Here is an 11,827-nt window from a genome sequence, read left to right as displayed (position 1 = left end):
ATACATGACCACTGGAAAAACCATAGCCTTGACTAGACGGCCCTTTGTTGGCAAAGTAATGTCTTTGCTTTTTAATATGCTATCTAGGTTGGTTATAACCTTCCTTCCAAGGAGTAAGTGTCTTTTAATTTCATGGCTGCAATCACCATCAGCAGTGATTTCCGAGCCCAAAAAATAAAGTCTGACACTGTTTCCACTGTTTCCCTATCTATTTCCCATGAAGTGATGGAACCAGATGTCATGATCGTAGTTTTCTGAACGTTGAGCTTTAAGCCAACTTTTTTATTCTCCTTTTTCACTTTCATCAAGAGGCTCTTTAGTTCTTCTTCACTTTCTGCCATAAGGGTGCTGTCATCTGATATCTGAGGTTATTGATATTTCTCCCGGCAATCTTGATTCCAGCAAGTCACATGTGAATGGCACTGAATATAAGAATTGCAAATCGACAAAGGTTTCTCTTTTCTTCCTTCCCTTCCTCCCTCCTTTCTTTCCTTCCTTCCTTACTTTTCTCTCCCTCTCTTTCTCCCACCTCCCACCTTCCTTTTTTCATTTCTTTCTGTCATCCTTTCATTTGTAATCTCCACTCTGGACTGCAGTATATTGGTTTATATCTCACCATTTGTGCAAGTAGTTTTGGGCAAACCTGAATCAAGTAGCAGGCCAATTCTATTTTTTACAATAGTATTTTATCATGCCCTCTTACCTTGACACTCTCCAGAAGTATGTTTGAGTTGACTATTCCCTGATCAAATTCTGAGCAGTGAGGAGCTACATAAATAGGAGACTAAATATAGTACAGCATACGAGTGCTCTGAAGGAGCCATGTGCAACATGCTTTGAGATGATAGGAAAGAAAGAAATTCATCTGAGGGAATTTGGGAAACCTCCTGTAAGAGGTAACATTTGATCTTCCTTGGAACAGTAAATAGGAATTTGCCAAACAAGATAGAAGGCAGGGTATTATTCCATACAGAAAGGAATGAGGAGAAACGTGGTTAATCTGATCAGCATCAGCAAAACAAGTTAGTTAATTGCATATTTTTGTGAACCCTTCTTCTTAATTATGTATTTCTATACCCAGAGTCTAATCTTAGTCCCTGATGGGTTAAAGACGTACACAAATTCATGTTGAGCCCACATTCAAAGAATGCCTTACTTAGTTTCAGAGGACAAGAAACTGCTGTTGACCATCTCATAATGGTGGTCACATGGGGCTGCCAATGCTAGGGTGGCCTTGATTGCCCTCTGGATGAACATAAGAGATTCTGGAAATGCCAGTGTGTCATGATGGCAGGATACTGGGGAAAAACATTCTGAAAAATTGGCATTCATAGATCTGTGTACTCTGATTTGTGAGATTTCTCAGAAATCTGAAACTGGTTTATCTCTGTCATGGTATCAAATGATTTGTGTTGGGTATTATTTGAGACACTTATTCAAATATTTTGTTACACTCCCAATAATATTGATGAAAACCCACAACCATATGTGGTATTCTCTTTTAGGAGCAAGGAAGGGGTATTCCTCATATCTAGATCAGATGCTTTCTTTCACCCAGACTGTTGGTATCTATATGCCTAAATACTTTACATATTTCCCAGGTTGCCCACATTATGAGTTAATTTTTTTCTATAAATGTGTTTTCATATACTATTGGTTGCCTATTTTTTCTGTTTTTATAAATACAGACTGTAACTCTATTCACAGAACAGGTGTACAGGTACATAAAATTGAGAAAAAAGTGTTATTTATTTCTATATTTCCTTTCCATTATCGACATGGAAATTGAAAATCATGAACTCAGGAGTAAAGTGATCTAAACCCATCTGAATGAAATGAGATCCAAATGTTTTCAAGTTGTAGAATTTTATAGCTGAATGTCATCTTAGAAATGCTCTACTTTAGTCTCCTAATATTGAATATGGGAAAGTGAAGGTAAATGATGGTCTGACTTCCTCCAGATCCTTAGTTATTGTAAAAATCCTGTGATTAGAATATCTGTTTCCTGTCACTCAGCCTGGTATTTCTTCCCCAGTTCTATTGTCAGGATCCTTATATAACTTTCTTTTCTTTAGATAGAACCATAAAATATAGGTTCAGAAAGGCCCTCAAAAATCACTTCATACTCCTGTTCTTCAAATGGGTAGAACTCATTTTCTGCACAGACTTTATTAACTTCTAAAGACATATATTATAAATTAGAGGATAAATTGTCTCATCCTCAAATTGTCATCTTTCTCTTCAAATGAATGTTAAATTCTTAAATGGAATATTATTATATCTTGACACAAATGTTGCCCTGATATTATATTCAAATTCAATGAGAATGGTGTATAATGTACAGAAATGATCCAGGGAAGTTTGTCAGCAACATAATGATTCTGTAGTAAAGGAACCTTGTTACTAACCTGGAAAGAGCAGTGTCAATAAAGGATCTTGTAAATTGTCTCAATCATCAAGGATTCATGTAATCCAAACAAGTCATAAGTGATATTTTTTTTCCCCTTGGGACTTTTGTGAAAAATCAGCCTAGATATAGCCTTCCCTGCAAAACAAGAAAAAGAAACAAACTACTCGAAGATGTGGTGCCATCAATTACCTACAGTTTGTAAGTCAACTCACCAAAGCACTGGGAACAATTTCATCTGTAAAAACAGACATCCAGCAGATAATCCAAAGGTCTGCTAGAGCTAAATTTGGTTGAATGCACATAGGTGCATTGCTGTGTTATTCAGCAAGTAACTATCGAGGCCATATTCCCTGGGGGAGCGCTGTGCAGTGAATGCACTTTTGCAAGCTAGGTTTCTGTCTCCGTTGGGATTCATGCTATCTTGGGCCACCCTTCCCTACATCTCAGAGGAGGGACTTTGGAGGCAGGGTGTCTGCCAGTCCCTCTGGCACGTGCTAGCCGAGCAACTCCCCTCTAATCCTCAGTTTCCTTATCTATAAAAGAGAACAAAGAGTACCTTCCTCATAAGGTTTAGGGAAGATGAAATATTATAAGATGATACTCTAAATAAGCAGAATATAATGTGGAACTGGCCATATTTAAGCACCAAACATTGTTCACTTCAGCTGAAATAAAACCATAAGCTAAATATTTTAATAATACTTAGTGAGAAAACTTTAGGAGGAATAATTGTTTTTGACACAAATGCTTTTGAGTATCCAGGATACAGGGCTCTTCATTAATCCTTATTGAAAATATAATAAAGAAGGTTGAAAAATATTTATGGATCAATTACCATAAAGGCACAAGGTATAAAGAGCATTAGCCTTATACTGGATTTAACTAAATCTATACATATTCTTTATCCTGCCATTTAAAAAATTGATTTGGGGGCAAGTTTGTTGCAAACGGAAGAATTCCCTAGTAACATTCTGTTTGTATTCTTAGAGTTTTATTTTTATCTTCAGTGTAATGAAATCCTTAACCTCAAGACTATAATTACTCAGGGCTTGTTGTACATGCTTTTTTATAGAAAATCTTATCAGCTAGAGCCTTTATTACAGGAAATGGAATTTACTCACCAACATTTAAAGTACGCACTAGCCCTCTGATATTTGGTTCAATATCTATGTCTGTCTTGGCTAAATGTTGTAATGCATCTACTATATTATCAAATTGATTTACTTGTCCATCAGAAAGCTTTTTAATTTAAAAAAATTTCCTTTTGAAACTCTATGAAAATAAACTTGTGACTCTTAACACATTTGTCTCTAAACAAATATCGAGATGCTTTCTTCTACAATGAATGTAAATACAAGGCCAGTGTTGATTCTGGCTAGTAAAACTATTTCTTTCATTACTTATTCTCTCTTCCACCATTTCACTGCTGCTCCAAGGCTGAAAGAATAATGAAGATAGATTCATTTTGCTTTCTCTTAGGGGAAAACAAATTTGAACACACCAGGTCTCAGAATTGAGTTAACAGTCCTACTGGAACATGGGCTTTTGTCTTAATCTTTGTCCCTATCTTCCTATAATAATTGCCTACAAATATCGAGTCCTCCCCCTCCCCCTGAACTTGAGGCCATATGTACTCTTGCTTCTTCCCTAACTAAGTGCTGGTGTCCTGACCAGAAACCCAAGCTCATGGCTGGTGTCTGACACCTGCTGAGAGTTCTCCAAATTTCAATGTCTGCTAGGCTGTCTGAATCTCTAAACAAGATCTTCCCCAAGACTCCCTTGGTATTTGCCTATCAAAGAAATGACAACCAAACACCAGCTATTGTTAGATTGTGCTTTGATCACATCCTACAGTGATTAATAGTAAATGTAAAATCTTGCAGTTTGAATCAGGGACATGGGTGGCTTTCCCTTTGAGTGTAAGGCTCATCCTAGGTAATGGCATCAAGACAGAGGCTATCAGGCTAGTAATTGGTTAGCCTTGGGAACAGAAGGGTAAAGAGAATCTCAGTTGGTGAATTTGCTATTTCCTTTTATCCTCCTTATCAAAAACCAGCCAGGGTTCAACTGGGACACATATAAACTATAATTAAAGAGCAAACACAGCCTAACAAATATAACAGTGAGACCATGACTTCAGTGTCACATTTCAGCAAATGAGAACATTAAGCTTTGACCACTAGTGTTAGAGGCTGATTTCTTTTTCATTTTCCCCTAAATATTCTTTTATGAAGAAACTGAGTTATAACATATTTGCGGAAAAATGTGATTTTGTTCATTATTGAGCAAAATATGATCATCAGAACACATTGAAAAATCACCTTACCTTTTGAAGAATAAACTGAAAGCTAATTTATGAATTTACTCTTTGCTTCACTGCAGCGACTCTAGACTCTATCATAGTGATCTGAAGCCTAGCTGCCTAACTTCCGACAAGTTATAATAACCTCTTTGGCCCTCAGTCAACCCATCTGTAAAATGATACTTTAAAAATAGGATTCTTGAGAGACTAAAATGCAAAGATATGAATGAAGTCCCCTGTAGGTGCCAAGCACACAGTAAATGAGACGGGCTGGGACCTAGGACCCTTTACTGCAGTGCTTGCACCTGGGCAAATGTCTCCTCGAGCAACAGAACACGAAGAAACTATGAGGGACTAAAAATAACCACACGCATGAGCAGATGGGGCAATCAGATCAATAGGATACAAAAAGGCCACAAACCAACTGCTATTTCTGAGGTGCCAGAGATCAGAAGCAGTGTAGTGTGCATGATCTCTGCACGCAGCACCACCAAGGCAGTGGGCAGACCACCCAAGATAAGCTGCCTGCCCAACCCATCGATCCACCTCTACCCTCACCTCATTTAAGGAACCAGTTCCCTGCCCCCTACCAAACAGCTAGCAAGGTCTCCTGTTTCTTCGCTCCCTCGTGCTGCAGCATGAGTCCCAATAAAGCCTTGCCTGAATTTCTTGCCTGGCCTCTTAACAATTTCTATTGATTAAAGGGTCCAAAGACCTGGGTCAGTAACATACACACTCAGAGCATGAGGTCACTATTACCAGAGCCGTCACACACACACCTGGTCAACGGATATCATGTGTATATATTCTCTGACTCTCTGACCCTTAAACTCCGAGACTCCAAATTTGCTCTCTTTTATCCTCTACTTTGGGCTTCCCCAGTGGCTTAGTGGTAGAGAATCTGCCTGCCAACCCGGAGACTTGGGTTTGATCCCTGGGTCGGGAAGATCCTCTGGAGAAGGGCATGCCAACCCACTCTGATATTCTTGCCTGGAGAATTCCATGGACAGAGGAGCCTGGTGGGCCACAGTCCATGGAGTCACAAAAGAGTCACACACCACTTAGCAACTCAACAACAATAAGAATCCTGTACTTCAGCCACAGGTCACATCACCCATCACATTTCCTGATTTTTACGGGGCACTCTCAACAAAACTAAATTTTTACATGGGTTCTTCTTCCCTAGTACAGGGGACGCTGTGGTCTCAGCAAACTGAAAGCCATGCAGCTCTGACTGTTGAGGTTCACATCTCTTCTTGGACTCATTCCCAGGGCAGTCCACTTTCCTGACAGTCATCCTTTGAGTAGCTCAGTGGGGAGAAGGAAAAATAAAAAAATAAATTCCTGTACTTTTCCTCTTGGTTTTGGTTTTGGCAATGTTGAACTTTATGTGAACCCTGTGTTCCTGGAAAACAATGATGGCTAAAGAAATGCATCACTTACCCCAACCCTGTGTTCAGAAAATGGTTTTCTACAAAGGAACATCCTTCCCCATAACACAGATGCTTCCTTTGTTACCTAAGACAAAGTCAGACACAGGCCTTCCAAGTTCCTACTTTTTAATGTCATAAATGATTAGCTGAACAGCTTGCTTCTTCCAATTGATCAATAGGAATCAAATGCTTGCTAATTAAAAGGACAGAGGTGGGGCCTCTGTCCTTTTCCTAGACTCCTCACATTTGACCCACCCCAGCCTGAGCCAGCACACAGCCCTCCTGAGAACAAAGTGGCCTCATGGTAAAAACTCTGTGATGTAGTATTTGTTATTTGTTCACATCACTATTTCAGCCCACTTCCCCCCAAAATGCCAACTCCTAATACCATCACCTTGGGGATTAGTTTTCAACGTATGAATTTTGGAGGGACACATGCATTCAAGACCACAGCACCCCAGAGCTGCCAAATTAAAATCAGCAGTTTTACAAGATTGCAAGAGGATTCATGTGCCCATTCAAGCCTGATAAGCACTGAGTTATAGTATCATCATATTAATATCACATTCTCTATGATTGAACCACGTCTAAAGTTCAACATTTCATTGAAATAGGGAAACTGAAATACAAAGGTTTGCATTTACTCAGGGTTAGCATATAATTGAGAACCACGATATTCCTGTGTTGTCTCTTCAGTTATTACAGGCCATTGGCATCTTCTTGTATTGCCACAGCAGGGTATTGCTTCTAGGAGTGAAGAAAGGATTCTGGCACAATCTGTGGTGAAACTGGGAAGATGTTATGCTACCCTCTGCCTCCTCTGTAGAAAAGGCTGACTCCTTGGGAAAAAATGTCTCCTGTCAAATCAGCAGGAGCCAGAGAAATCCAGAGCAAAGAAACCTTGGACCAAGCCATTTAGTCAGATTTCAAAATAGGCCACAGGTATACCCAAGGGACTTTTTTTGTTTTTTTATGCCCAAGGACTCCTTGAGTTTACAATTGTATTATTTTGAAATTTAGTCTTATCAGTTCGTTCTGACTTTCAGGGCAGAATCCTATGTGAATAGACCATTTTCTATTAACATCATAATTGCATTCTAGTTTTTTTAAACTGAATTTTCATTGTAGAGACTAACATTGGTGGTGCATTACTATGTCCCAGATGCTGTAGACATAGTATCCTCTTGGATCTTCATAGTAAATGAGGTATTGATGAAACATTATTCTTTTCTACAGATGAGGAAATTGAAACTCAGAAAAGTTACTTTGTAAAAGATTCCACAGCTAATAGGCAGTGGAGCAGAAATGTAAATTATTATAAGTTATTATATATGACTCAGAAATCCCTACTGTGTCTTTTATATCATAATGCTGTTTTCCACATACCTAAAGATGTCCTCATCTGCAGTTTACACAAAACATTTAATTTTCATTTTTTCTTCTCCATATCCACATAAATAATACTTGTTTAAAGTCATGTTACTCAACCATTTTGTAAAGCAGATTCATATATTTTGTTTCATTAGTACCACTCAATGTTTCTGTGAAATGGGCACAAATGGTACTATTTTCTCAATTATAAATATGAGTTATTTGAAATTAAGATAGGTTAAAGAATTTTCATAAATTGAGACAGCTAAAAAAATGGTAATGTCCAGATCTAAATTATAAAACTTCAGATTCCAAATCCATGACTCTCAAAAATTTATCACACTGACTGGATCAGTTCTGTTTCTCTTTGCATATTGTGGTGTCTAAGGAAAGCATTGTAATTTATTAAACAAATATTTTATTGTGACAAAATGCATAATGAGGAGGGAGATAACAGAAAAACATGTATGTTCCCTTCAGCCAAAAATGGGATGAGATTTAAACTAGCATATCCAAAGATTATTTGAAGTAAAATCTAAGGTTATTATTTTTTACCTTCTTTGATTTTGTTACTATATTAATATATTCCATATTGAAAACCTAACACATACATATACAGTGTAATAAATCATCAAAATGTAAACATGTCATCAATAACTAGAAGCTGCCATAATGTTAAGACTATAGATACACCTCTTCAGGAAAAACAGGAAAAAGATTCCAGAGGGAAGGTCTGAGATGAAAGAAGGGAGTAGGAGCGAAAAATAGTAAGTACATAAGTAGATGCACATTGACTGTGTTAAAATATTAATAATATCTAGTGGATTTATATCTAGAATTAAATGTGTGGCAATAATCATGTACAAGCTGAGATGGGAATAAATTAAAGTACATTAAACCTCATATCACTTGGGAAGAAAGTGAAAGTATTGATTGTCCTTATTTTTTAATCAACTTTATTGTGAAATGTAATGCAATTATAGAAAAATCCATAAAACACAAACACATAGTTTAATAGAAAATTGAAAAGTGAATACTTGTGTAATCATCCTATTTCCCTACCAATCAAAACCACCAAGAGTCAAGCTGATTCTGTGTAGTGTAAGCACCTGACAATGAACTTTCTTGATTGTAATGTATATGTGCCTGACATTAAGCTTTTGATTGTTGAGGCATCTGCTTCAAAGACATCCGTGTTGAATAAACACACAACTATGTGAGACCAGGCCCACCCCAGCCCTGAAGTGCCTCTTTTTAGAAAGCTCTGGTTAACCATTTGACTGACCGCTTGTTTTTACCTTCCTGCGCTTTAACTACCACTCTGATGTTTTCTATTTACCAATTAAGAGCTAACCTGTGAAACCCTAAGTACCGCCACACCAAATTCCAATAAAACGGAACCCAGGACTGCAAGTGCTCGTTTGCTCGCGCATGCTCTCTGTGTCTCTCACGGCGCGCACATGCTCTTTCCGCATCTCTACCCGCCGTTTCAATGTGTGGCCCAGGCGTGCAGTGTATTCTCCAGGACTTGTGAGTAAATAAGCTTAGTTTTTTCAGATTTCCCCTATGGCTGTTGCTGAGGTGCATCTTGCAGTCATAATAAGGACCACAAGAGTCAGAGCAGCCCGGGCACTAGCCCTCATTGGCGAAACCCTGTGGGGCTCTCACAAATAGTATGGGCCCAGATGAGCGCCCCAGGCATTTCTAGCTGATATAATTGCTATGGACAGGCTGAAACTGACACGAAACATTGTGTCTATTATGCTTGTCACTTGCTGCCCTTTAAGTTACAGTAACAACTTTATGGTCAACGTTTGTAAATATTCTTCATGTTAATGAAAATTGTATTGTACTGTTGCTGGGTGATTTACGTATGAACACACACATAACCATCAGGCTTTGTTTGTTAATAGTGTTCAGATCTTCTGTATTCCAATTGATTTTTTTGTGTGATTGTTACCGAAAGAGAAGTATGCTAAAAACCTCCTATACCTGTGAGGTTTCTCCCTTTCTTATTGTAATTGTGTATATGTTGGCTGTATGTGTTTTGAGCTTATGCTGTTTTTTAAAAATATATATACATATATAATTTTTACTTATTTATTTTTGGTTGTGCTGGGTCTTCTTTGCTGTGTGGGCTTTTCTCTAGCTGTAGCCAGCGGGGGCTACTCTGGTTTTGGCTTCTCATTGTGGTGGCTTCTCTTGCTGCGGAGCGCTGGCTCTAGGGCACGTGAGCTCAGTAGGTGTGCCTCGTGGGCTCTAGAGCTACAGATTCAAGGTGCAAGGGCTTAGTTGCTCCCAGACCTGTGGGATCCCCCTGGATCAGGGACCTGTGTCCCCTGCATTGGCAGGCAGATTCTTTATCACTGAGCCACTAGGGAAGTCCCCTGCTGTTTTATCTTCCTGACGAAACGACTGATGAAATGAGTCATTCTGCTTTTTAAAGTTTTTGTTTGTTTATTTAATTCATTTGACTGCACTGGTTCTTAGTTGAGGCACGCAGGATCTTCTATCTTTTGTGACATGTGGGATCTTTAGTTGTGCCATGTGAACTCTAAGTTGCAGCATGTGGGAGGTAGTTCCCTGATCAGGGATTGAACCCTCAGTGCCTTGCATTGGGAGCACAAAGTCTTAGCCAATGAACCACCAGGGAAGTCCCTCCTTCAGCTTTTTTGAATTCTCTATCTCTTGTAATGCTTTTTGGCCTTAGTAGATCTATGGTAGGGCTTCCCTGGTGGTAGTGGTAAACAATCCACTGCCAGGACATGTCTCCTACAGGAGACATGGTTTCAATCCCTGGGTAGCGAAGATCCCCTGGAGAAGGAAACGGGCAACCCATTCCAGTGGTCTTGCCTGGGAAATCCCATGGACAGAGAAGCCTGGTGGGCTACAGTCCATGAAGTCACAAAGTTAGACATGACTTGGCAACTAGACAACAACAAATCTGTGGTATATGTAATTGATTTTGTTTTTTTCTCTCTGCTCAACACCAAGATAACTTTCCTGCACCCTCTGGGTATAGATTAGTTCTGGTTTTCTCTGGTACTAAGGATGTAGCCCTTTTTGATCACAGACTCCCCTCCTTGGCAGACCTTGAGTCTTGGCTTCTCTGTTTCCCTCTTCCTTCCCTGTTTCCCTCCTCCTTCCCTGTTTCCCTCATTCCTGCTCAAGCCCAAGAATCTAACTCCCAAAATAAAGTAAGCACAAAGCCTCTCAGGGTTGAGAGGCAGGGAGGAGGTGAGACCAATTGTCTTGTTCTCTGCTAAGCTTCTCACTTTATAGTACAACCTTGGCCTGGGAGTTTTCCATGGTCTTACCTGCTCCTTGGTATGTTTAAAGTGATGTCTCATAAATTTTATCAAGTGTTTTAAGTTACTTTTAGCAATAGAGTTCATCCAAATAACTTAGCCCACCTTAACTAGAAATTAAAATTCAACAAATGTAGCATTTTGGCACAGAATAAAAAAATTAACTCCATTTCCAATGAATTTTAAAATTCTAACAGTAGTCTTGAGGTCCAAAGTTTTTGAGTGTAAGAGTTGAGCTGCTTGAGAAAAGAAAATGTTTATTGACTTCCAAAAGCTCTGCTTTGAACACCCGAGAGGTAGCCCAAAGTGCCAAACAACATTTTTGCAGAGAACCCATAACTATGAAAGCGTTGGTCTTTTCTACCCTTGAAGTGCAGCTCAGTGGGAGGGAAGGGAAAACGGGGAGAGGAGAGAAAGGCATTGATACACGTTTTGGAGAAAGGGATGGATGCTGCTAGGTGGAGCCAATGTATGATGAAGTAAGATCGGACATGATTTATTGACCACTTCTCATTTGGAATTCTAAGAGTGCAACATGCCAACATCTGCAGCCTCACAGTAGAAATGGCCACAGGAAAGGTGTGATTGTAAAGTTATCCTGACTGTCCCAAGTTGCCTGCATCCCCAAATTTCTTGCAGTATAGTTGGCTCTCTGGGAATGAGACAGATTTTGAATATCTAGAAATTTCTAGTGTCTCTGAAAGAAGACAATTTGAGGACGTCTCAGTGGATTTGAAGGGACTCAGTGTTTACACAAGGAGGATGACATAGATCTGGCATCAGAGAGCCATCAACAAGATGGGATTGAGGCATCTCAGCAGAGGCCAGAGAGCAGAAAGTGGCTGTGGACCAAACACAAACTGTAATGTGGCAATATATTAATAAAATACTCCACCAACCACAGTATATGTTGTTGTTCAGTCGCTCAGTCATGTCTGACTCTTTGCGATCTCATGGCCTGCAGCACGCCAGGCTTCCCTGTCCTTCACCATCTCCTGGAGCT

The sequence above is a fragment of the Giraffa tippelskirchi genome, chromosome X, assembly GCF_054371585.1.
Source record: "Giraffa tippelskirchi isolate mGirTip1 chromosome X, T2T-mGirTip1v1.2.pri, whole genome shotgun sequence".
NCBI classification, from domain to species: domain Eukaryota; kingdom Metazoa; phylum Chordata; class Mammalia; order Artiodactyla; family Giraffidae; genus Giraffa; species Giraffa tippelskirchi.
Note: the sequence above shows the minus strand (reverse complement) of the source record.